The sequence below is a fragment of the Pelodiscus sinensis genome, chromosome 5 (assembly GCF_049634645.1).
Source record: "Pelodiscus sinensis isolate JC-2024 chromosome 5, ASM4963464v1, whole genome shotgun sequence".
NCBI classification, from domain to species: Eukaryota; Metazoa; Chordata; order Testudines; family Trionychidae; genus Pelodiscus; species Pelodiscus sinensis.
This window is the reverse complement of record NC_134715.1, coordinates 3,250,706-3,278,132: the sequence shown is the minus strand read 5'-3', so window position 1 is coordinate 3,278,132 and position 27,427 is coordinate 3,250,706. Positions and strand designations below refer to the sequence as shown.

General features: G+C 46.0%; 1 protein-coding gene across 4 annotated transcripts in view; it reads left to right on the top strand.

Moving 5' to 3' along the window:
* Positions 1–238: 238 nt before the first annotated feature.
* The window catches only part of TECRL (trans-2,3-enoyl-CoA reductase like), a 211,535-nt gene continuing 184,346 nt past the window's right edge, over positions 239–27,427 (top strand). For 3 of the 4 annotated variants that reach the window (XM_075929240.1, XM_075929238.1, XM_075929241.1), the window contains exons 1-2: positions 239–375; positions 22,293–22,412. The gene's annotated coding sequence lies outside the window, so the exon portion shown is untranslated. The remainder of the gene's footprint in view (positions 376–22,292; positions 22,413–27,427) is intronic. The other variant, XM_075929239.1, reaches the window with a different exon arrangement.

The window sequence follows — 27,427 nt, the reverse complement described above, 5'->3', positions numbered from 1 at the left end:
TGCCAGACCAGAGAGTTCTGGACTAGAGAGGCTCAACCGGTCATCGTTCTGCGAAAAGTATCTCCTAGTTTTAAAATATTCAGTAGACGCTCTCTTCAGATGTAAACAGGCTGCAGAGACTTGGAAAACAACACTGACCGGATCTGCCAGATGTTTTAATGGGATAAAATCCAACTGCATTAAGCTGTTTTCCCCTGAACTCATCTTAGAGGGTAGATAGCTTTAAAAAAGAGAGAGAGAGAGATCGAGTCTCCATTCCTTATCCTGACACCAAAGTTGGTCCCAACCGGCTCTTTTTTAACAGGGAATGCCTGATTTTTCTGAAGTGCTCAGCACCTACAACGGTGACCAGACATAGAGGAGAGATCCCCAAAGGTATAGGGGTGTATGGCTAGTGATTGTAATGATATGGCTTGTTCCAAGGGCTGTGGGAGTTTGGTTTTGTGTTATTGTGGATTAATCAGGTGGAAGTCATTAAACTGGCTGGGACCTAGCTAGCCACTGTGCAAAGAAAGCCCCAGGATATGGGGTCCCAAGAAGGAATTTGATTGAACTGTGCTTGAATTGAGTGAGTGTTTAGAAAAGCTCGGAAGGGGGCAGCGAACAGAGTAGGGCAAGGGTACCGTGATGAGGCGGCCCCGCCCCGCACTATAAATGAACTTGTGGGCAGGGCCCAGCTAGCGGAGAGGGTCCCTCCCCTATGGACTTGCAGGGCATGCTCACTGGTGAACTGCAGGATAAAAGGCCCAGAGCCGGCTCACTTGGGGCTGATAGTGGAGGGGGAAGGACCAGCAAGGCCAGCTCCGGACCCAGAGGAGTCCACAAAGCTGGAGCAAACGCTACAACCCCAGCCCTGGAGACAGTGGAAAGGTACAACTGCAGGGGAACGGCGGGGAGGTAGGAAGCAGCCCAGGGCAGGGAGTAATAGTACCCCAAGTGCTCAGCGCATTGAGGGGAGGAACCCCTCGCTGAGCAGGCAGTGGACCGAGTCACTGCCAATAGGGCCCTGGGCTAGGATCCGGTGGAATGGGAGGGCCCAGGTCCCCCTAGTCTCACCCCCTGTGGTGCCCCAGAGCCAAGGAGGACCTGCAGGCCTAAGGACTAGGCCGCAAGGCCATATTTACCCCAAGGGGGGGGGGATTCTAAAGACTGTGCCAGAAGGCCGTAGTTACCCTAGAAGGGGGGACTCTAAAGACTGAGCCGCTGGGCCCAAAATGAGGGAGATCCTGACCGAGGGGCTGCACCCCTCGACAGGTACCATGGCACAGGGGTGTCTGGATGGTGGCACTAGCTCAGCTGATTAGCAGAAGTGAGTACTTACAACTGGCAATGTATGTTCAGCTGCCCTTGCTCCCTCCTGCAGCCATGCTGTTCCCAGGAGTCTCCTGCTAGCCATGCAGAGTGCATGTGTGTAGGGAGGCGGGGAATAAGGGGAGAAGGGAGTTTTAGCAGCAGTTTGTAAAAAAAATATACTTTACAATATACAATAAAATATACACCAATATACAAAATATAGCGTAAAATATACCATAGAAATATATTGTAGAAAAATATACAGTACTTGTATTTGATAACTAGTCTCTGATTGTGGAGTTGAAGACCATACCCTATTGTACACATGAGGTGGGCAGAGTTAAGGTTATAAGAAGGCAGTTTTAAAGCCAGGCCAAATTCTGGCATCCTGGGTGGGATCTGACTCCATCTCCTGACCACTTAGGAGCCTAGTGCCCTCACCGTTAGCTAGTCTGGAATGAAACATTGCCTTAATTGGCGATTTCTTTAATCTTCTATGATTGGCTACTACAGAATATACATGAACAGCCTTAACTGTAGGGTGTGGATGGGGTGCGTTTGAGAGGGGGACACACAAATAGGCTTGAGAGTTTGAAATACAGAGGAACTTCACCCTTTCTCTTGAATGCTGTTTTTTCACTGAAGGAAGAATGAAGTTGCTTTTGTCATTTTGCTGTATTCATTTTCTAGGCTCTCCAAAGGCCAGCAATATGACATTTCCAGTCTGTATTTATCAAGCATGTAGTTCTCAGTCCTGGGATCAGTGTGCAGCCTGTGTTGGCAACTACAGTGCACATTTTGTGTAGGTCAGCTTTGAGATAATATCTGGCACCCTTTGACTTGCATCATTTTCCTAGGTGAGGGATTGTTTTTCATTTTGGCCGCTTTACGGGTCCCTCCTGACACTTACCAGACGCTAATTGACATTTCTGAGGCATCTCAGAAGAGAGGGACAGTACAAAAGGTTGATCTAACTCATAACCATTTTCAACAACACCCTACGTGGCATTTCAGAATCATTTTCTAAGCCCTCATTTCTTTGCCGACAAGGGAGATAATAGACGTGACCGAAACAACCTCGGAGGGTCTCAGGTGAAGTAAATTGGCATAACGTCATTGACGTCAATAGAATTATGGTAATTTTCACCAGCTGATTATGGTGACTTCCACCTGGCCCTTGACTATCTGCCTCTGTGTATTTATAGTCCCCCTGTCATTAGTGGATTTTTATCTTCTTTCCGTGTGTTTCAGGAACATTGTCTTGTATTATCCCCTTTTCATAGATGGGGAGTTGAAGTGCGGAGTTGTAATGACTTGACCAAGGTTACCAACTGAGCCTGTGGCAGAACTGAGTCTTGACTCCCCCTGCCCCCAGTTTTCTGAGTCCCAGTACGATACCTTAACCCTAAAACCTCTGTTTCTTTCATGTGTGCTCTCTCTTGAGCCTTATTTTATCAAATGTACTTCTGCCACTGCATTGTCGAAGTAAAATGAAGGCTGCCTAAGACTGTAGGTTGTCAGCGAATCTCCGTTGTTTCCAGGGATGAGATGCGACTCTTTTTGATCACTTCTTTAATTATCTTCACTAACGGCAGTCAATTAGTTAATGTACTAGTCTGAATAATCCTTTGCTAGGATTTCAAGGTGAGCTTGGATGCTTAAGATTCATTGATGCCTCCTGGAAAATCTTAAAATAGTTTTCAGAACTTTTTCTGCACTCCCATGAAACCAAAACTCCTGGTGGGAGCTTACCTGCAACGCCTGTAAAAGCAGCACTTTAAGGTTCCTTCTGGTTCAGTCTCACATGGGTTCTCTGTACTCCATCCAGAGATTCTTGTGTGAAACGCTGATCTTTAAGATAGAACCTCAGCTCGTGAAATTGACTGCAATTGATTGCAATTGAACTGAATTTATTAAGCACCAGAATAAATTGCCCAGGGAGGTTGTGGAATCTCCATCACTGGAGATATTTAAGAGCAGGTGAGAGAGACATCTCTCAGGGATGATCTAGAGTCTAGCCGTGGCCAACCCGCAGTTCGCGAGCCGCATGCGGCTCTCCCCCCCACTCCTCCATCAGTGTGGATCACGAAGCCTCCCCCACACCCTCTGAACACGGCCCACGCCTCCCAGCTCCCCTGTGCTCTCCGGGGCAGGGGAGACATCTGGATCAAAATGGCAGAGCCAATATTCCATCTGCCAGTTCTCCCCTCCTCCTTCTCTTCCCGATCTCCCCCGGCCAGCCCCCTACCTGGCCAGCCCTGCTTCCGCCGGCTGGTTCCCCCGCCCCCCAGCTGAGATCAAGAGTTCTTTATTTTTTTTTAACTCACCTGGTAACCGTAGCTATGCCTCTTCCGGAAGCCAGGAACATCTGGCTGCAGACTCTGCCCAGCCCAGCCGAGGGCTTGGGGGACCCAGTGCCACACGGACACTCTGGGAGCTTGGAACACCCCGGCAGCCATACTGAGGCCTGATATCTTTTTCCCCGGGCCGCGGCCCATAGTTTGGGAAACACTGCTCTATAGCGTGCTTTGGAAACAAGTGAAAGATTTGCTCATTCTCATTCTCTGAACCCAGCAAGAACTAGACCGGCCTCTGCTTCTTTAATGGGAGTTACTCGCTGTTGGGGCCACAGTGATGCTCAGTGTTTCAAGATGCTCTTCCCAAATCTGGGTGTCTCCTGTATGGCTGAAAAGCCTTAATCTGTCTTGGGAGGTTTTCTGCACAGCTCCCAAACACCCGTGTGTATCTCAGCACAATACATGTCTGTGTCAGAACCACAGAACACTAGAACTGGAAGGGACATCGAGAGGGCATCAAGTCCAGTCTCCTGCCCTCATGGCAGGACCAAGCACCATCCAGATCATCCCTGAGAGATGTCTGTCTAACCTGCTCTTAAATATCCCCAGTGATGGAGACTCCACAACCTCCCTAGGCAATTTATTCCAGTGCTTAACCACCTTGACAGGCAAGAAGTGTTTCCTAATATCCATCCTAAACCTCCCTTGCTGCAGTTTAAGCCCACTGCTTCTTGTCCTATCCTCAGAGGTCATGGAGAACAACTTTTCTCCCTCCTCCTTGTGACACCCTTTTAGGTATTTGAAAGCTGCTAACATGTCCCTTCTCAGTCCCCTCTGTCTGTGTAACTATCATTCAAGAGGTATGTTTTTTTCTATGCCTTTATCTTGTATGGTAGTTTGTGTTCTGCTGCAATCTTGTTACTAGCTGAGTGCTGGGTTTCTATTTAGATATATTCTTTGTACCTCTTCTTTAAAGATTCACACTTTCTTGACTTAAAAAAATGTTTCTCAATTGCTTTGCTTTGTTATGGAAATACTATTTACCTGGCATTTTCTCTGTTAAAAGTAATACACCTCTCTCTCCTGCTTTCAAATTGCAGGTCTCTTCAACTCTCCAGAGAGCTTGTCTTTATATTCAAGCGACTGTCTGTCTGAGGAAAGCGTAAGAGTCTCTAGGAAGAAGTTCTCACTCTGCAAAAAACAGGACTATGTAGCACTTTAAAGACTAACAAGATGGTTTATTAGGTGATGAGCTTTCGTGGGCCAGACCCTCTTCCTCATCAAACCACTTTATTAGTCTTTAAAGTGCTACATAGTTCTGTCTTTTGTTTCAGCTAGACCAGACTAACACGGCTGCATCTCTATCACTATTTCACTCTGCAAAAGTGAGTCTGTCGGTTTGCCCCTTGTCTCTTTTCTGCCAGTTTTTCTGCTAAGGAAATTTTATGATTAACAAAAATGCAAATGTAATGCAAGGTCCTGCTGTCCTTATTCTGAGTTACTGCAAACTCGACAGGGGGTCTTAAAGGTAGAGCGCCTCAGCTGTTGTAAATCAATGGAGCATTGTTGATTTAAATACAACTACACCAATCTACTCTCGTGGGGAATCTGTTCCAAATAAGATGCCAAGCTGGTTTACACTAAGACTTTATTTTGAAATAACCCCTCCCCCCCGGTTGAATTTACAAGTGGAGCGTCCACACTACCAAGCACGTTATTTCGAAATAACGGGCCAACGAATTCAAAATCTGTACTCCTTTTCATCAGGAGTATTGCTAATTCCAAAATAGTTATTTCAAAATAGCGGGACTGGGGACACTCCGGTCCTGCTATTTTGAAATAACGACTCCCCAGAGTCATTCAAACTAATTACTCCCCGGTGCTTCCTGGGGCTCTAAATTGAGGTAATGCATCCACCTTAATGGAGCCTGTCTCAGACTTGTTTCAAGGCTTCCCCCTTGTGTGGACACGCGATTTGGATTTTGTTAAATCGGAAGTTAAGTCAAATGTAGTAATTTTGAAATAATTTCCTAGTGTGGACAAGGCCTCAAGTGTTTGAGTGGCAGAATCTGGCCACGGTAGTTGTAACTAGGAAAGGATTTTCCCCCCCCTTGGCAACATTGTTGAGTTGTAAGTACAGGCTGAGAAGCTGAGCCTTTTCCTCTTTTTCTGGGTGGGGGAGGATTTTGCGTTTGATTTCACGTCCTAGACCAAAAATAGAGGCACTCTCTTGACCAGACCACAGTAGTAGGCCTTTTACAGGTCATCTGAAGAAGTGGGCCATACCCACGAAAGCTCATGATACCATCTATATGTTTTCTTAGTCTGTAAAATGCTACCAGACCATTTGTTGTTTTTTTAGTTTATCCTGTACAGACTAACTTGGCTACCCCCTGATGCTTTAGAATAGCTTTAATTAGCGTGATACATTCTACTTGGATTCCGTCTACTCCAAGTCTGTCTTGGGCTCTATGCTTGCAGAGGATTTGAGTTCAATTTAACATAGTTTTGAATAACATAGTTTCCTTGGTCTACTGGACCCCCATCAGCACCACCACATAAGGTTCTGACCTTTCCCCTCAGTTTTGTGGGCTACTCAAGCCACATTTAGCCTACATCTTGCATGAGAGGAGATTTGGGGTGCCCATGTGGCATGCCCCGGGAATGTATGATGCGTTTGGTCACCAAACAAAAATACGTGCGTCATAAGGCATGCACTTAAAACATTTCCAGATGAGAGTTAGAATGGAGGTGGTCAATAAGCAACCATGATGTAATTGATGTCCTGGTGTCAAAGTACAGCTGCCTGAGTCACTTATTGACTGGCATCCCTGTCCGTGAAGGAAGAGAGAATTAGATGACTCGGCTATGAAAGAAAAACGGTAAGAATGATTCCCCATGGCTCCTTTGAAATGAAGACCCAAGACTGAGTCTCTTTATACTATTCCCCCTTGAGCTCCACAAGTAGGCGACTTCTTCAAAGGGTCCATTTTCAGCATCACGAATTACATAAAACGTCCATCGAGCTTTGTCTCGCCGATAGTTTCTCTGCTTGTTAGACATATGCCACTGTGCGCGTGCAAATGTCAGGCTTCCAAAGTGCCAGAAACAGCACAACGAGAATGTGAAATGGTCTTGGCAGGGCATCTGGGGATTCGTCTCTGCAAAAGGTCCCTCCAAGTGACAGAGATACCATGTAGCAGATCGAAATCTATGCCGCAGTGGAATAGGTTATGTACTGGGGGCAAAGAGCAAGTGTCTAAAGTAGTGTTTCCCTCCCATCTGTGGTTGCAGAGCACCCCCTAGGGCAGGGGTGAGGAACCTCAAGCCTGTGGGCTGGATGTGGCCCTGGAAAGTCAGGGTTCTCCCCCCAGCACTAGGGAGTCCGTGCTGGTGCTCCAGTCCCCCTGCTACCCATGGTGGGGCTGGAGGCTCTGGAGTGTGAGGGGAATGTGGGGAGTGTCTCCCCTTCTCAGTTGGGGACCACGACAATGAGGGTTTGGGGGATTTTTTGCTTCTTGTGTGAGGTCCCTAATTGATTTTTCTGTGGGGCAGTGTACCCCGACATAAAAAAGTTTCCCCCATCCCTGTCCTAGAGAAACGTTCACATTTCAGTGCCGACAGGTAAGCTCTGAAGTTGAGTGCCTGGTTCTCAGAGCTCTCTGAACTCCCTCTGAAGTCAAGAGGACTTGTGGGTGCTCAGAACCTCTCAGTTTTAGTTTCTCTGACTTTAGGCACCTGAGTTTGGGAGGGTCTGTCCCTAGCGTTGACTGATCCAAAGCCCAGTGGAAATCTCGCTGTTGATTTTGAGGGGTGTTCGCAGTCACCGCACAACTCTTAGGAAACATAACTGCTCATTTCTGTGCAACTTTCCTGTTTGGGTTAACAAATCGAATTTCCCTAGTCTCTTTAGGGATCCATCGCCACTTCCATACAATGGAGTGGATGGAAAAAGGCCAGACACATTTAGCCCTCACTCAGGCAAGGAAATGTCACTTATCAAAAGTTCAGGTACATTCCCCAAGGCATCTGATGACCTCATTGTAAACACTATGAATCCATTTGTCTCTGAGATGCTAATGGCATTTTATGAAGCCTGCTTAAGGTGCACTCACCAGCAGAAAAGACTTTTCTGTGGATGGCTGTCTGGCACTCCATCCTAAGCGGTCAGCTGATCTTCCTTAACATTTGTGAAACTGATCGACTGTATAATAAGGCATTGCAAAGGCATAAGCCCCACCAGCTCTCCCCCGGACTGCAATGGAAGAGGGGACAGAAGCGGGGTGGATAGAAGCATATCCAGAGCCCCATTGCAATCTGCCAATTTCCAGGTGGTGGATGGGGTGTGGGGATTGTTACCAGATGGTGAAAGCTAGATTAGCCCCATGGCTGCTGTAGTCTATGCTGGGATAGCAGCTGTTCAGGACAAGGAACTGGAGGGTGCAACAGACTCCCAGATGGCCTGCCCACCCCAGCCTTGCCTGGGGAAGGTCCTTATACAGAATCAAATTAGTGGCTAGATTTCCTTGCATGCTACGTGCCCTGAATTGCAGCGGGTCACCCCTTTCTGGGAATGCATTGAACCGTGTTTGTAACACTCAGAGTCCCCATGAGTTTTATGCACACTGGGTGCCATGGAGAACTGGGCATGTCCCACTGTCAGCTGCATTTCCCCTTTGGAGAGGGAGCTGATGCACAAAGGCAAGCCAGTACCATGCATCTGTGCGTCTCCGAGTACGTGCCCGGTTTCGACACCTGCATGGGAATGGCAAGTGTGGCTGCAGCAGCCAGAACCACTTGAGGCAGGGTCTTCTTGGTGCCTCCTAACCAGGGCCGGCCTGAGCCATTTTGGCACCGCGGGCCCTGGGCGGGCGACGCTGCCCCGGGTGTATGGTGCATGCACGGGCCCGCCCCCAGGGCACATGGGCCTGCCCCCGCACACACGGTGCATGCATGAGCCTGCCCCCAGGTGCACAGGCTCACCTCCAGGTGCACGGAGCATGCACGAGCCCACCCCTAGGGTGCATGGGAGGGTGGACGGTGCATGCGCTGCCCAGCCACTGCCGCTGGTGTGCAGCCCAAGGCCACCCGGCTGGACTGTACCTGGCCATGCAGGACCCCTTGGCCATGGAGGGAAGGGCACTGCGGGGGTTAATGCAGGCCCTGCCCCAGGCAGCCACTGCAGCCTGCCAGGAGCCGGGCACGCGGTGTCTGATGGCAGCTATAAGGGGTGCCGTGTGCCCCTTACAGCTGCCATCAGGTGCCCCCCCATCGGTTGGTGCCATTGGCACTGAGGGCAACAGAGGCCTAACTGCCTGGTCCCCCATTTCTCTCTTGTTCTGGGAGGGGAGTTGGCTGCTGGCCTCTAGCAGAAGCAAGTTACTATCTGACCTGTGCTGACGTACCCGAACTGACTGCTGCGTACTCTCCCTTCCACCCACGTTTTGTCTGTGTGTATCTTTGCACTGAGCAAAGATGGCTTGAGCAGAGTAGAAAGGGTTTCTTCCTCTTCCCTTGCAGTCCTGCCCGGGTTTGTTTCTGATCCACAAACCAACCCTTCGGGCAGGAGCTCTTTGAGGCCTTGGCTGTGTGCAAGCAAAAGATGACGTGAGTCTGACTGGAGTCTCTGGATGCCACTTCATAACTGCAAAGAATTAATTTGCCTTCAGAAAGGCCATGTCTTCACTATGCTGAAGATCAACGCGGCCACGATTGATCTTCCAGAGTTTGATTTAGCCGGTCTAGTTAAGACCTGTTAAATCGCACTCAGAAGGTGCCCCCATCAGTGCCAATACTCCTGCTCTTTGCGAGGAGTAAGGGAAACCGATGGGAGCATTTGCTTCCATTGGCCTCCCATTGTGTAGACCAGGTGGAAACTCAAGTTAACAGAAGTCAACTTCAGTTACATAATGAATGAAGCTGGAGTTGCATCTCTTAATTTGACCTTCCCTCGGAGTGAAATCATGGCTCAATTGCTTTTCCTCTTTGTGCTTCTGTTTCCCCTCCTCCACTTTCTCTTGTTAGCTCAGATGGCAAGTTTTTTCTGACAGAACTCACCTCCTGCTACCTGCGTATACAACACCAAGCACAATGGGGCACTGATCTCTGTTGAGACTTCTATAAATAACAGAGCATAATTTACAAGGGTGCGCTTAGTTTTGTGCAACTGATTCCTTTCTAACCAATGTTTCCACAGAATATCCTGGTTCTCGTAGTGTGATAGAGGATTAAGACGCAACATTAAATTATACCATCTCTTCATGACCTGTCCCCCATGCACTCACTACTGATGCAGATTGTACATCATTTGCATTGTCCTTTGTTTCATAATTTTCCTAGTAACATCTGTCTTCTGGCAGACAGCCTCGGGCTGCAACTAAATGCCCTTCATGACTTGTTTTTCCTGTTCTCCTGAGATGGGTTGCTCTGAGCCCAGACTTTCTAGGACCTCCAGGCCTGGGTCACCTTCAAATACTAACAGACCAGAAACAGTTTCATATCATGTCTGCAACATTAAAACAAGTTGGCAGCGTTAAGTCTTGCCCTTCCAGTCTTCTGCAAGAAACAATCCCTGGAGCTGTGAACCTAGCAGACGGTGCCTCTAACTGCTTGAGCTAACAGACCGCCTGTGTCAGCAAGACGAGCCCTAAAAGCCCATGTGTGGTCTAGCTACCAGAGGGAGACACAAACGCACTGCTAATATATGCCCTTTTTGTCCCACTTCATTCATAAATGTCAAGATTCTCCTGTTTTCCTTGACTTTTCAGCTCAGAGAGAACCGTGGGAAACCTACAACTTTAGGACCATTCACTGTTAAGGGTCAGATCCTACTCCCCTTACTCAAGAAACACTTTGCAGCACAGGTGAACCTATTGACGTCCATGGGACCATTGATGGAAAGAAGTGAAACTAAACATCAGTAAGGGTAGGAAGAGCTGGCCTTAAACTATTTCTGTGTCCAATGCCCAGGTGAGCTGGACTATGAGTGCCTGCTGTGTAGGTGTGGAAGAGAGACCTACTCAGGGCAGAGCGAGTCACCACAGTGTTGTGGTCACCTGAGCATAGAGACTTTACATGACGATGGCCACTCAAAAGGAGACAGGCTGGAATAGAGGGAGGAAGCTGCCTTCCTCCTTGGAGCAACTTCTCTTACAACCTCACTGGAGGTGGTTAGCCAGGTTACATGGCCTTTAAGGGGGAGAGCAGCAGCACTTGCTGTCTGTAGGTGCCGGGTTGCTCCAGGATTACAGAATTCCTGCTACACAAGCAGAGCAGATACATATATACTGGTCCCAACGTGGACCAGTCATTGCCATTGTTATTAGCGCACTGGAGGTGATGGTAGGGCCCTGAATCTTGACTATTTGGTGCTGTACACATCGTCTGGAACTATTCCTGCCGTGACGCCTTGCCACCGAAGTAGACAAAGCAAAGGATGGGAGGGGAAACTTAGTCATGGAAAAGGGAAATGACTTGCCAGAGGCCAAACAGCCAGTCAGACCTGGGAGTAGAACAAAGTGAGAAGGGCCATACTAGGTCAGACCAATGGTCCATCAAGCCCGGTGCCCTCCCATCCAACAGGGGTCAGTAGATACTTCGGAGGGAATAGACAGAACAGGACAATTACTGAGTGATTCATTCCAAGTTGTCCACTCCCACCTTCTGGCAGACATAGGCTGTGGGACACCCAGGACGTGGAATTGAGTCCCTAACCATCTTGGCTAATGGCCATTGATGCACCTCTTTGCCTTGAACTTCCCTAATTTTTTTAACCTTGTTCTACTTTTGGCCCCTAGCCACACATTCAACCATCTGACTGTGTGTGGTGTGATGAGGCTCTTCCCTCGGTTTGTTTGAAATCTGCTGACTGTTCCTTTTATCTGGCAAGCCCTGGTTCTTAAGTTCGGTGACATGCTAATGACACTTCCTAATTGGTTTCTCCATGCTATGATTTTATAGCCCCCTCTCATATTCTCCCTCTTTAGTGGTCTCCTAGCTAAGCTGAACACCCTCTCCTTTTAACCTCTCCTCATATGGAAAATATTCCATACTGGCAATTATTTTTATTGCCCTTCATTGTACTTCTTCTAACTCTGTGATCTCTTTTGAGACGGAGTGACCAAAGCTGTATGCAGCATTCTAGATGTGGGTGGATTTATATTATGACATGGTATTATTTTCTGACTTATCTATTCCTTGGTCAATGATTCCGTACATTCTGATAGCTTTTTGGATTGCTGCTGCATGTTAAGTAAATGTTTTCCGAGTTCTATCCGCAATGACTCCCAAGATCTTTCTTGACTGGTAACAGCTAATTTAGATGTGCCATTTTGTCTGTATAGTCGGCATAATGTTCTCCAATGTGCTGTATTTTGCATTTATCAACATTCATGTTCATCTCCCATTTTGTTTCCTAGTCACCCAGTTTGGGGCGATCCCTTTGTAACTCTTCTCAGTCTGCTCTGGATTTAACGATTGGGAGTAGATTAGTGTGATCTACTAACTTTACTGCCTCACCGTTCACACCTTTTCCCGGATCTTTTATCGGTGCATTGAATTTCCTCTCTCCAGTGTGATAAGTGACCATTCATTTACAAATACAACATAGATGGGGCTACTATAAGGTGGGTGCATAACTGGCTGGATAACCATTCTCAGAGAGTAGTTATCAATGGTTCACAATCCTGCTGGAAAGGCATAACAAGTGGGGTTCCGCAGGGGTCTGTTTTGGGACCGGCTCTGTTCAATATCTTCATCAACGATTTAGATATTGGCATAGAAAGTACGCTTATTAAGTTTGCAGATGATACCAAGCTGGGAGGGGTTGCAACTGTTTTGGAGGACAGGGTCATAATTCAAAATGATCTGGACACATTGGAGAAGTGGTCTGAGGTAAACAGGATGAAGTTTAATAAAGACAAATGCAAAATGCTTCACTTAGGAAGGAACAATCAGTTTCACACATACAGAATGGGAAGCGACTGTCTAGGAAGGAGTACGGCAGAAAGGGATCTAGGGGTTATAGTGGACCACAAGCTAACATGACTCAACAGTGTGATGCTGTTGCAAAAAAAGCAAACATGATTCTAGGATGCATTAACAGGTGTGTTGTGAGCAAGACACGAGAAGTCGTCATTCTACTCTACTCTGCACTGATTAGGCCTCACTTGGAGTATTGTGTCCAGTTCTGGGCACCACATTTCAAGAAAGTTGTGGACAAAATTGGAGAAGGTCCAGAGAAGAGCAACAAGAATGATTAAAGGTCTAGAAAACATGACCTATGAAGGAAGACTGCAAGATTGGGATTGTTTAGTTTGGAAAAAAGAAGATTGAGAGGGGACATGATAGCCGTTTTCAGGTATCTAAAAGAGTGTCACAATGAGGAGGGAGAAAACTTGTTCTTCCTGGCCTCTGAAGATAGAACAAGAAGCAATGGGCTGAAAGTGCAGCAAGGGAGGTTTAGGTTGGATGTTAGGAAAATGTTCCTACCTGTCAGGGTGGTTTAACACTGGAATAAATTGCCCAGGGAAGTTGTGGAATCTCCAACTCTGGAGATATTTAAGTGTAGGTTAGATAAATGTCTATCAAGAATGATTTAGACAGTACTTGGTCCTGCCGTGAGGGCAGGGGACTGGACTCGATGACCTCTTGAGGTCTCTTCCAGTCCTAGTATTCTATGATTCTATGATTTCTGATGCTTGTTTTCAGTCCTTTAACCTGTTACTCATCTATGAGAGGTGCTTCTCTCTTATCCCATGACTGCTTATTTTGCATAAGAGCCAAAGGCTTTCTGAAAGTCCAAATATACTTTAGCCACTGAATCACCTTTGTCAGTATTTGTTGTCCATGGCTTCTATAGCTGGGGAAAGGCATGTTTGTCCCCTGGCTGGGGGACAGACTGAAAAACACACACACACACACACACACACACACACACACACACACACACACACACACACACACACACACACACACAAACTCTCTGAAATACAAAGTAGATAGGTGTTCCTTTCTCCACCCCTGCCCCTACTGGCCCAACAGGGTTGTAACTGTCCTGGTCTCCATCTTTGGCCCCTTGCTATTCCCATGTGGTCATTCTACAGTATAACTGTCCCTCCTATCAGACCCCTCCCTTTCCATTTTATGAGAAACAATCAAATTCCAGGCACATCCCATTGACCTTGCTTTAAGTTTCAGTAAGAGGAAGGTGCCTACCAAATTTGATGGTCCTGTTCAGGAGTTCTTGAACAGACTCACAGACAAATGGACAGACAGGGGCACATTTCTAAAATACATAGTAAGATTTGCACATAGGGCTTTGGTTTAGATGAATCTGATTTCCCTCTTCCTGATGGGGAAACCAGGTGATCAGTGAATTCATTTAAGGAGGCTTAAATCTGTTCTATTCCCCTGGATTTAATAATAATACATAGTGCACAGTAATTCAGAATACATAGTATCAGAGTGGTTGCCATGTTAGTCTGAATCTGCAAAAGCGGAGAGGAGTCCTGTGGCACCTTATAGACTAACTGAAGTGTTGGAGCATAAGCTTTTGTGGGCAAAGACCCACTTCGTCAGATGCATGCATCTGACGAAGTGGGTCTTTGCCCACGAAAGCTTATGCTCCAACACTTCAGTTAGTCTATAAGGTGCCTCAGAATACATAGTATTTCTCTTGTTGTTACTTGGATATATGCATGTACAAAACCACAGAGAAAGAGGGAAATAACCCAAATTGTAGGTATCGTGCTCTGAAATCATCTTCCCCCAGCCAGAAGTTCATTAGTCCTCTTGTCGGGCTGCCTCCCAGCCCCAGCACCCTCGGGGTCTGACCAGTCCTGAATGAAGGGATTTGCAGGACCAGGGGAGGTTCCCTGCCACTGGCCTCCCAGCCCACCTCCCTTCGTGGCTTGTGCCCAGCCTGGATGCAGCCAGATTCCAACTCCAGCCTCCTGTCAGCATCCCAGCTGGGACTCCCCCAGCTACCTAGCCACCACCAGCCCCACTGCCACCTGGGCCAGAGCAACCTGCCATGCCGCCCAACCCCTCTTGCTGTGGGGCTCCTGGCTGAGTTGCTGGCCTCCTAGCCCCACTCCTGGCCATGCCACTAGGAACTCCCTGCCCCTGGACTCTGTGGTCCAGGAACATCTGTGGTGTGGCAGCCTGACCAGAGAGTTCTGGTTGAGGGAGGTACAACCTGTACAAAATGATTTAATAGAGTTCACAGCAAACATGCAGAATATAAATCGGCCAGGCAGACAAGAACGGCTGCAGCATTGAATGTGTTTATGACCCTTTGAAAATATTGTGTGGTGGGAAGAGGTACACTCGTGGTTCATCCACCTGTGGAGTGTTGTTTTATTTTTTACCGTGTGTCTGTGGTGCTCTGCTTTGCTACAAGTTTAGCATGGAATGTACCTTTAAATGGATTGTGTCCACCATTGTCCAAATAGTAATGAAATGACTCTGCCCGTGTACATGAATTTAATCAGCAATAATGTGGCAATATATCCAGAAGCATGACAGCAATGCTCAGTACATCTGAGAACTCCTAGCATTTAACCCAGACCCGGGAGCAACACAGAGGGATCTCTATGAGGATCTTGATTTTCCAGGGTTTAACATTAAGATGCATGAACAATTTAATGAGAATTCATTGGATTTGCCTTTTTGAGTCTCATATCTTGCTTTCCCGTTAAACATCTCTTTGGATTCAGCCATGCAGGGAGTCCTCGTTCCCATTCGAAACGTCAATAAGGTGGATAAAGATTCCGAGTTCAACACAAACTTCCAATAAACCAGTCTCGGCTGTTTCCCGTAAATCAGGGAGATAAAATTGTAAGTGTTGATAGCTTGAATGCGCCGGTAGCTATCTTTTTTCTTTTGGCTCAGCGAAATAGCATCTCATTCTGCAACTGTTTGGAAATATATATATATTTTTTTTTGCTGTGGCCAAATGCGACACGTGTCGGGGTTTGCTCAAAGGCTTTCTTCGAAAAGGCAGCGATAAGCCATTCGCTAGTGGGTTAGGTTAATATTTTAGAGGGTGGGGTCCTTTTTTTAAAACACAGCCCTGAATAAAATGCAGTATTGGTGTGGTTCTTTCATTAAGATTACCAGTGCTATGAAAAAATGCTATGAAACAATGAATTCAATACAAACTCTGCTTTCCTTTCTGATCTCTGATTGCTTAGCTACACCCTGGTGTTCATTTTCAAAATAAATAAGTACAAAGATCTATTGTCTTCCAGGGTGACTCAGGCTGGCTGCTGGCTTATATGATGAGCCACTCCTTATATTTCCCTAGGGATCCGCACAAAGGAACATGCCGGAACAATGGCAGCCATCTTTGTTTGTTGATTGTGAGGGCAGGTTGTGACATCCTTACCCTGAATAACACTTTACCATCCTGAGTGAAACACTGTGTCAGAGGAACACTGCCAAAAGCATATTAGGGTTAGATCTAAAAATAATCTAGAGGACGCTGGGTGATTTTTTTTTCCCCAGGCTGACCTCATTTCTGCCCCAAACTGCTGATTTAGGTTGACCAAAAGTTTTGATACATTTGTAACAAATTCACCAGTACAATTTGGTTGAGAGTAAGGATGCCGATTTTTCTAATCCTGGAAACCAGAACCCTCTAATCCCGCCTCTTCTACAGAGACCCCGCCTCTTGTCCCGCCTCTTCTACAGAGACCTCGCCTCTTGTCCCGCCTCTTCTACAGAGACCCCGCCTCTTGTTCTGCCTCTTCTGCTGAGACCCCGCCCCTTGTCCTACTTCTTCTACCGAGACCCCGCCCCTTGTCCTGTCTCTTCCCCCAAGGCCCCAGCCCTGCCCTGTCTTGCCCCACACTCATGCCCCAGAGCCAGGCTGGGAGGAGTTGACCTACTGGCCTGCACAATGGGGGCACAGTGGGACATGGCCGGGGACAGTTCAAAGCACAAGGGTCCGGAATGGGGAAATCAGGGCATAGTGGAGGCAGCGGGGCAAGAAAGTTTAACACCCCCCATGTGAGGCTGGTACCTACTTTGGAGCCCAGTCTAGGAGCCAGTCAGTTCTCTCCATCAGACCGGGGGAAGCAGGGGTAGAAGAGACACAGCTGCTAAGTACATTGGGCATGATGAACCATTGGCCTGTCCCAGTATGGCTGTTCTTACGGTCCCTGACGTGCAGCAGAAGTCCAAAGTGGCTCCTAATGAAGCAACTCGAATGCTCGACATCTGGAACATGAGGCTGTAACTCCGCGGCAGAGGCAGCAAAACATCGGATTTCAAGAGACGTTCCAGTATAATTAGCTACCGCCTCGTCCTTCTTTTGGAAGTCACTTCCTTGGCACAAAAAGGGACTTGCTGGAGAGCCAGACTCATTCTCCCATGGAGGCGCGGCATTTTTTCCTGTGACATTTTGGCAATGTTTAAAGTGCAGTGGAGACTGATCAATGTCAGAGTGGAAGTTGGCAATGTGAGAGAGCTCTTCCCAGAACCCCAGCAGGGATGTGAATTGATGCCCGGAGTAATCCTTATGGAGCCCAGTTTAAACACACATCTTAAGTTACGTACGTCTTTAAGTACCATGGTGAATGGGGCTCGGGTTTGTAATGCAGGGACTACAGTTTGCTATGAGAACAACTACAATTAATGCTTTATTTTTCAGCAACGTTTTGGCTACGTCTACACTGGCATCCTTTTCCGGAAATGCTTAAAACGGAACAGTTTTCCGTTATAAGTATTTCCGGAAAAAGCGCGTCTAAATTGGCAGGATGCTTTTCCGGAAAAGCACTTTTTCCGGAAAAGCGTCCATGCCAATGTAGACGCGCTTTTCCGCAAAAAAGCCCTGATCATCATTTTCGCTATCGGGGCTTTTTTGTGGAAAAGAAATCTGTGCTGTTTACACTGGCCCTTTTCCAGAACAGTTTTCTGGAAAAGGACTTTTGCCCGAACGGGAGCAGCATAGTTTTTCCGGAAAAGCACTGATGATTTTACAGTAGATCGTCAGTGCTTTTCTGGAAATTCAAGGGGCCAGTGTAGACAGCTGGCAAGTTATTCTGGAAAAGCGGCTGATTTTCCGGAATAAGTGGCCAGTGTAGACACAGCCTTAGTGTTTTATGCATAAAGCTAAAAATATCTTTGGTTTTGAAATCTGGTTTGGTGAAAATGCTTTGCTTTTGAATCTCAAAACCGTATCTTTTTCTAGTAGTTGTATATTTTTAACAACAACAACAACAACAGATTTTATTTTCACTGCAAATCCAGTACATTTCAAACAAATTTACAACAAAAAAAGTGAAAATCTTCCTTTTGGCCAAGCCATTTTTCATCCAAATGTATACTTCATCCATATCGGCTCTGGGTGCAACTGAAATATAAAATAACCGTGAAAACATGTCATTTGTGGCCCGCAGAATAAGGTGAGACACAATCACTAGCATGAGAGGCATGTGTATTTGAGCTTGTGGTGGGGAGATTTTGTAGAACCACATCATAAATTGTAAATACCTGAATTGAACCAGCAGGAATTGACGTTTTCTCTCTCCCCCTCCCGACTTTTGCTGCAGGAGGAGTTGGGGGAACACTAGATCAGCCTAAAGGTCCATCTAGCCCTTGTTGCTCTGAGCTGCTAATATTTCATGGCCCGCTGTTGCAAAGTCTGGGAGTTCAGACAAAGATTGAAAACATTTTGTTTATATTTTCACCTGCTTCCTATGCATCAAGTCATATTTGCTGGAGCCATTGGACACTCTTCCTGACGCCAAGCCCTCAAGGAAAGGGCACTTTTTTGAGCCAGATTCTACCATCTTCTTTCACATGATTCAAAGTGTAATTCTATGAGAAACCACACTCATTCCGGTAGGCTAGCTTGTACTTCGGGTTTGCCATATGGTTTCCTCCACACCCCTTTCACACGCACTAGACCTTGGCTAAGGTCTTCTTCCATGAGACTTATCACTGCATATTTCCCCCATGTATTTGGTGACTTTGGGGTCAGCAAATGAAATTAATACATAACAGGTTTAAAACAAACAAAAGCTCCAACCTGTGGAACTCCTTGCCAGAGGATGTTCTGAAGACCAGGACTTTAACAAGGTTCAAAAAAAGAACTAGATACATTTCTGGAGGTTAGGTCCAGCAATGGCTATTAGCCAGGAATGGTGTCCCTAGCCTCTGTTTTTCAGGGGCAGGGAATGGGTGACAGGTGATGGGTCACGTGATGATTCCCTGTTCTGTTCACTCCCTCTGGGGCACCTGGCACTGGCCACAGTTGGAAGACAGGACACTGGGCTAGATGGACCTCTAGGGTGACCTAGTGTTCCCCCAACTCCTCCTGCAGCAAAAGTTGGGAGGGGGAGAGAGAAAATGTCAATTCCTGCTGGTTCAATACTGTCTCATAGGCAGCCCAGGGAAGGAGCAATCCAGGACTGTATCCCGCTGATTTCAGTGGTGCTACTGGCAGAGTGGGGTAGGATCTGGTTATAAATAATTGCAGAGCACCCAGTCTCTGATTTTTTGGGCAGGAGTCTAATGGGTTCAATAAGCCTCTTCATGAATGGTTGAACTTCAAAATCCATAGGCATTTCAGAGCTACCCCTGTCATCCTGTTCCCTGTTAATCTCACGTTGCCAAGTGCAGCTGGCACACAGCCCTGACAGGAGTGTTTGCGGCAGTTCCCATTCTAGGCCCCTGCGGTTAGCAAAGGTTCTGCAAACTTTGACATCCACAGATCTCATTACACGGGGGAGGAGGGTGAAATACTGTGATGCAAAAAAGCAAGGCGTGGGTGTCTTCAGGGAGCGCCCATCATCGCCTTAGCCTGAAGAAAACCTGGACACCTCGTTACCATCATTTGAAATGGTTGGGACGGACTCATAAATAATACAAACAGAAATGTAGGAATATCGTATCCTGTGAAGGCAGCCAGGAGCAAGCCTTCCAAAAATAACATCGGAACAGCTCTGCTTCGCAGTCATTAAATGGCTTGTGGGTAAGTTTGTCGCTCAAAGTGACAAACCTAGAAGCACTCGATTTTGATCTTTCCCCTGAAAAGAATGTATTTTAGCAATATTTAGAAAGCCCCCGCTGTCTTTAGATGACTAATTTATTCTGGTGCTTCTCAGCCAATAAATGAGGTTTGCCTTTTGATTTTTAAAATAATAATGATTGTGTTTTATCCTCAGAGGTAGAGCTGGGTGATTTTTTTGGCAGGGGGGAGGGAAGGGGGCAGGGATAATAGCAAATTCACCATGAAAGTGCTGTTTTCAGGGAACACAAAAACTTTCTGGAAATTAGGTGGAATCTGGTAAGTAGTTTCAGTTGATTTGAAAAGAAGTGGAAACACATCTTGGAAATGTCAAAATGGTTCAGTTAGAAAAAATCTAAACATGAATTTGAGACTCAAAAAAAAGGTCAGTGAAAAATGTTATTTCGATTTGACATTGTTTTAATGGTGCTTCAGTTAGACATTCAATGTGGTTTTTTTTTACCTGAATGACTTTCCCTGTGTTTTTTTTTAAACATGGGTGCAAAAAACCTTGAAAAGTTAGTTTTGATATGAAACCAACTGAATCTATTTTTAAGCTTGCCTACCACATTTAAATGATCTATTTTTGTTAGCTCTTCTTTGCAACGTGTTACCTTTAAGGGAGATTGTCTGTTTGTAGAGAGTCAGTCAGTCGGTCCGTTTGTCTGTCTGTCTGTTCCAGAACTCCTCCTAAATGGTAAGAGCTAGGACCACCACATTCAGTATGTGGCTTCCTCTAATTTAAACCAAGGTTTGGTTGTGCCAGGACAACAGGATGTGCCTGGAATGGGATTGTGTTTCATAAAACCAAACAGAGAAGAGACGGAACCACCAGGCAGGTAAACGGAGCTGGCTGTGGACGTCCCCCCTCTGGGATTGCTCCGGCCCTGAGCTTCCCAGACACCCTTTAGGGAGGGTGGAGGGTCTGAAGCTCCCCCCACCCATTCACATGGGAACAAAGCAATAGCCATCCAAGCTACCTAATTAGAATTATGATGTAGGATCTACGCACTGTGGAACAGATTCTCAAAAGTATGCAGCACCCGGTAGCTTCCATTTTTCTCTGTGTGCTAAGCACATCTGAAGATCTGCCCACTTCATTTAGGTGCCTACATGGAGGCTGCTCCATTTTGGAGGGCTTGCCCTAACAGGGGAGAAGAGCAGAAAACAAAAGCAAAATATTTTCCTTGGCTCCAAGAAATCAGAGGGGCAGATTTTGTGTTTTATAATGGTGCCCCATAACACATGGCGAGTAGACCCGCCGATTTCACTGAGGCTACTGACAGAGCATGCTCCACTGGGGGAAGGTTGCCAAAATAATCACAGGAGCCAAATGTCTGAGCTACTATATGTGGTCAAATCAGCGATGTTGCGCCAGGAAGTAAGCGGGGTTGCATGGTTTGCGAACAGGTAGAGTAATGCCAAGAGTGACTTGTTTGGTTTGGAAAATGCAGACTTGGGTAGGTGGGATTGCATCGGAAAGCAAGCCATGTTTGTGGCAGATAACTGCAATGCCTATCGGTTGGAATTAGTTGCTATCCTCTGTTTTCTTCTTTCCTAGGGGCTAGGTTATGCCATTGGACTTGCAGCCACCTTTGCACCCTTGTCCCCAAAGTTGTGCTGGGGGAAGAGGAGATAGTTCACATGATCCGGTCCAAAGGACTGAATGTTCTCCCTGGACATGCCTTTTCCTTAAGCGTTCAACCCATTTGTCCAGCTGGCTGTCTCCTTAGTTTGGATCCCAGGGTCCCTTGAGTGAGAACTAGTTTCCACTTTACGGTCTTAAGACAATTTTCTATGGCTGAATGAGAATGGTGAACTTTATTACATGGACTGCAGTTTTCCAGGGCAAACTCTCGTTAAGTCCATGAAGACACCCAGGGAGGTTGTGGGATGGCCACAACAGGAGATATTTAAGAGCAGGTCAGATAGACATCTCTCAGAGATGGCCTAGATGGTACTCGGTCCTGCTGTGAGGGCAGGAGACTGGAATTGATGCCCTCTCGAGGTCCCTTCCAGTTCTAGGGTTCTATGATCCTATGTATCCGATAGTAGATAAGAGTAACTCACAATTACTTTTCTTCTTCCTTTTTCAGTATCAGGCGTGGGGTTGCCTGAAGTTCCTTCCTGTTCTGCAACTAGCCAACAAGTACTGCGGCTCCCCCAGGGGAATATAAATAAAACTCTCCCACTTCCTTTATTTAATAATCAAAATGGCAGCCCATTGGGGGGAAGTAATTATGGACTTTATTACATGATTTATTCTGATAATCTTATCTACTCATTTTTGTTAAATTGAATGAACTTGTTTTTAAGAAACATCTCATTATTTGCTTGATGACAACTTTTCATTCCTTGGGAACTCTTATGAAGAAACGCATTGTGAGGTCACATAAGCCAGCTGCTGTCCTATCCACGCTCTAGTAAGAGTTTCATATATGAGAGCTCTGAGCACTGTAAGTGGGATTTTTCATTGGATTCTAGGGGAATTAGGCACTCAACAACAATGGAAGTCCCAAATTGCCTTGGGCACCATTGGAAAACTACCATTTCTTTAAGATGTTTAAAAATGAGGCCTTTATACAGAGTGAAAGACAGCTGGAAAATGAAAGGCCTGACCTGATCTTGTGTATGTGGTTCAAAACTCTGCATAACACACATTCCTGAATTCTGTCCTCTTTTGTCAGGTCCTGACTATGGAGATAACATGGAACACGCTCCCATGGTCCTGACTTGCCAAACAACTCATCTTCTTGACCTGCCGCTGGGGGCATGTGTTGCTAATGCTGAGGCCTTTCACAGCAAGGGTATGTCTACACTGCACAGCTATTTCGGGATACTGGATACCACGCATCTACACAAGCTGCCCATTATTTTGAAATATTTTTCAAAATAATGGGCATGCCATTTCACCATTCTGGTAAACCTCTTTGTACGAGGGATGGCTCAAAATAGCTTATTTTGAAATTTGGCATGTCTACATGGCCCCAAATTTCAAAATCACATGCTATTTCGAAATAAAATTAAAATAAGGTACACAATTTGCAAAGCACAAATTGCGTAGCTTTTTTTGAGTTTGGGGTGCTGTGTAGATGCGCCCCAAGAGAAACAAGAAATAGACCCGTTGTCTACCAAGTACTTCTGTGACTTGTTCTGAATGGGTCTCTGAAACATTTTTGCTGATTTCTGGAGCTGAGTGAATTACTCTTTGTAAATTGTGCATTAGGTGAATTGGGCATTGTTTTCAAAGAAGTAATGAATGGTCTTTGGAGTTACTCCCTACAGAGGAGAAAAGATTTCAAGCCTTGTGTATCCAGCATTTTTAACCTTAATGATTTAGCAATCCATTCTTCCTTCTTCGTACAACTATTAATCTGAGAGGGTAGGATCTATTACCTTTTACGTCAGTGCCGGTGCTCTTTTCTAGCACACCCGAAGTCCAGGCTGGCTAGTGTTCTCCTTTGGAATTTACTCCTCCACTTCCACCTCTGAGTTACTTTAAGGAATGCATGGTCCTGTCGTAGAGTTGATCCTCCACGCTACGAGTCCTGCCACTGAGATGGCCAAAATGGCATGAAAAAGACTAGAAAGAGGAGGTCAGGTCCTCACCTGGTTTGAGTAGGCCTGACTTCATTAAGGTCAGTAGAGCTATGCTTATGTATACCAGCTGAGGACGAGGCCTAAAGTCGTTTTACATGGTTCATATTCATAAGTAGCTTGGGAGCAGGAGAGAATGGTCACAACTCAAAAGCAAAGGACCAGAATGTTTCACTAAGGAGGTTGTGGAATCTCCATCACCAGAGATATTTAAGAGCAGGTTAGATAGACATCTATCAGGGATGGTCTAGATGGTGCTTGGTCCTGCTGTGAAGGCAGGGGACTGGACTCAATGGCCTCTTGAGGTCCCTTCCAGTTCTAATGTTCTATGGTTTTCCTTTTTACTCCCCAACCTCTACTGAATAGCACTGCTGGAGCAGTAAGATACTACTTGTTCTGAGAGTAAGGCTGCCAGATTCTGGGTTTCACAGTCTCAAATGGGGATTAGCGGATTGAGTTTGCCCCACAGAGAGGTGTGGCACTGTACATATTTAATTAGCCTCTGGACAAAACACGTCCAAGCTATGTTCCTTTCCCTAGCACCCCGTTTGTCTCTGGACTCAGAGAGGGGTACTTGCACAGACAAGATCTGAAATGGAGACTACCCAGGTGACACGATCCTGGAAGACAGCACCAGCCAAATTCTGTGCTGTTTACATGGCTGGGGAATTGGTGAAAGAGATGTCTGTGGCTAACATGATAACCCTAATCTTTTTAGCATGCAGTCAAGGGGGAAAGACGATGGAGGGGCAGTGGTCACTTGCAATGTATTCCCCTTGGAGAATGGCGCGCCAAATCACTAAACCTTTTTCTGATTGCACATCCTTTGTTGGCCTAGGGATGAAAAAAGAAAGTAGAACCTAGCGCTGCCATCCTTGACAACAAAGGACAACTAGATTGATTGGATGCACCTAATGTGTAATACACATACAATAAATGGCTGTGGTAACTGAATGCAGAATTGACACGAGAAGTAAAAATTCTCTGAGGAGGGGGAGAACCATGCCCTCTACTGTCATGAAAATCAGGACGAATAGAATGAATTTTTCCTAACATGTGTCTTCCTACTAAATCTAGCATCTCTTTTTAAAAAATGCCATTGTCCTCTCATCTTTACGCATGTCTGGGGCCGGACGAATGTGTGAAGTGCCAGATTTGGCCAATTTGCTTTTGGCTGCACTGGAGTTGCTCCCGGTCTGCAATGAGGAAAGCTGAGAGTCAGGCCCGTGCAGAACCACCAGTGAAGACTTGGCCATCCCTAGTCTGCACTCCCTCAATGCCCTAAGAGAGATACCTATGCCCAGGTTACCATGCCGATGGAGAGCAGGCTCCATGAGGCTGCTATGCAGCCTCCTTCACCAGTTGGCAGAAAGAGAGGGCAGGGGTAGTTCCCCGGGAAAAGCCGAGCATGGACGTAGGAGGTGTGGCAGGCGCAGGTAACAGCCTTCCTTCCAGGGGTTCGATGTCCTGGGGTAGAATGATTGTGCCCTGCCCTTCCCTCAGGGTGTGAGGTGTCCTGACAACCAGATGTTTAGATTGTAAGCTCTGTAAGGCCGGGACCAGCTTTGCCTCGGTACCTGCGCAGTGCCTAGCACACCGGACTCTGACCTCAGCTGGGAACGCCAGTGAACTGTCATGCAGTTAACGATGAATAATCATAGAATCATAGAATACTAGGACTGGAAGGGACCTTGAGAAGTCATCAAGTCTAGCCCCTTGCCTTCATGGCAGGACACAGTACTATCTAGACCATCCCTGATAGACGTTTATCTAACCTACTCTTAAATATCTCCAGAGATGGAGATTCCACAATCTCCCTGGGCAATTTATTCCAGTGTTTAACCACCGTGGCAGTTAGGAACTTTTTCCTAATGTCCAACCTAAACCACCCTTGCTGCAGTTTAAGCCCATTGCTTCTTGTTCTATCCTCAGAGGCCAGGAAGAACAAGTTTTCTCCCTCCTCCTTGTGACACCCTTTTAGATACCTGAAAACCACTATCCCCTCTCAGTCTTCTCTTTTCTAAACTAAACAAGCCCAATTCTTTCAGTCTTCCTTCATAGGTCATGTTTTCTAGACCTTTAATCATTCTTGTTGCTTTTCTCTGGACCTTCTCCAATTTCTCCACATCCTTCTTGAAATATGGTGCCCAGAACTGGACACAATCCTCCAACTGAGGGCTAACCAGCGCAGAGTGGAGCGAAAGAATGACTTCTCATGTCTTGCTCACAACATACCTGTTAATGCATCCCAGAATCATGTTTGCTCTTTTTGCAACAGCGTCACACTGTTGATTCATGTTAGCTTGTGGTCTACTCTGACCCCTAGATACCTTTCTGCAGTACTCCTTCCTAAACAGTTGCTTCCCATTCTGTATGTGTGAAACTGATTGTTCATTCCTAAGTGGAGCACTTTACATTTTTCCTTATTAAATAATAGACTGAATAGTAAACTTGGCTAGGGCAGGCTCTGTGTGTTGAACCTTCTGAGTTCCCTGAGGGGCCAGGCCACGGTCCCTGTTATAGTGGTCAGAAGTGCAGCCCCCTGAAAGGGGTGTTTCCGGAAATTAAATCCCATCACCCACCACTCAAACGAAACCAGAACATTTGCAAAGTCCAAAATGGTGTTCGATTGCCTTTGTTATTTTTTGTAAAAAAGGGGGATTTTCTGCATGTGCCGATGCTTAGCTTGGAAGTACCAAACATCCTGCAAGAGCCATCCGTGGAGGGAGATTTCCAGGGCAGGTTCACCTATCACAAAGCATCCTCCCCATTTTTTACTTTGTCAGTGTAATGGATTGTCCCATTGCCTCACCCGGATAATTATCACACTTTGCTGATATGGATTTCACAAAGATCGCAGTAAGACCTGACAATCCTATTTCTGCCTTTCGTGAAGTCTAATGTGCTTAGATAAAAGAAGCTCCCTCACTCACCTCCAAACAATGAGGCCTATTTTCTACCTCAGTAGGATATTACGTTCCCAAGTGGATCAGCTACCGTTGTGACATGTGGTGTGTGAGAGACTGGGAACTCAATAAAGAAAATAAAGTGGAGGGAATGAAATGTAAAGTGCTCTATTAGGTTTATTCCGGAACATAGATCAGAGTTATTGTCCAGAAAGAGCAGAGTGGAATCTGATTATATGTCACTATTATATCTTTATATTGTCCCTTTGTTACAGCTTGGAATTTTTAATGCAACCCCTTGCAAATAGATGGGCTTTCACTGTGGCCGTCTATCTATCTTTATTTTATCCAAACCACAAGATGAATGGGGAAGTGATGGGAATTTGACACCGCTTGTACTATACTTCCTCGTCCCGCTTCTTATCGATCATCTTCATACCCTCATTGTAAGTCACTTGGATACGGCGCCATCTCTCAAATGCAATACCGAGCTTCATAGAGGGAGGACACAAGAGAAAGTGAAGGGAATTGATGTGCTAGACACGAGAGACTCAAATTTCCATCCTTTTATTTATTTATTTGCCAGCAACCCACTGAAAATCCCTCTTTTGTGGCAATGGGGGTGGTTGCAACTTCTCTTCTGTCTCCAGAGAAATCTTTTGTCTTGTGTTTGTGATGGGGCCAAGCACAAAGGAACTTTAGACAAAGCACAAAGGAACCATTAGACAAGGAAAGTGATGTTTGTTTACTTTCAAGCAGGTAGGCAGATTTCCAGGAACAGGAGTCTAACGTTAGGTCCTCCCTTAGTCTTCTAAATAAATAACCTGACTTCAAACATGTTGCAAATCTATTGAGAGCAATGGGAACTCAACGGCTTTACCAATGCAGTGACTTATTTAGAAGCTTTAACATGGGTTATGGAACAGACCTTTCAGAGCCACTTGGTAGATTTAATCAATTCCTACTAATTTCTATACAAGAACATTTAGGGCAAAAAAGTTGAAAATATTCAGCACTCCAAAAATCCTCATGAGATACCAGAAACCTCTAGAGCTGGTCAAAATACAGCATTTCCATCCTGTGACAAATTCTGAGATGTCAATCTTTGTGGATTAAAAACAAAGGGGGAGCGAGAAAAAATGTAATATTCTGAAAATATTTTGTGCTGGACTTACTGAAACATGAAATTCAAAATTGATTCTGATCATTCCCCATGGTCACATTGATTGCAGCCGTATGTTTCTGCAATTGTTCTGATGATGTCAGATGAACAGTTGCTGATGGAACACCATTCCACAGGCAAATTTTCAACCAGTTCT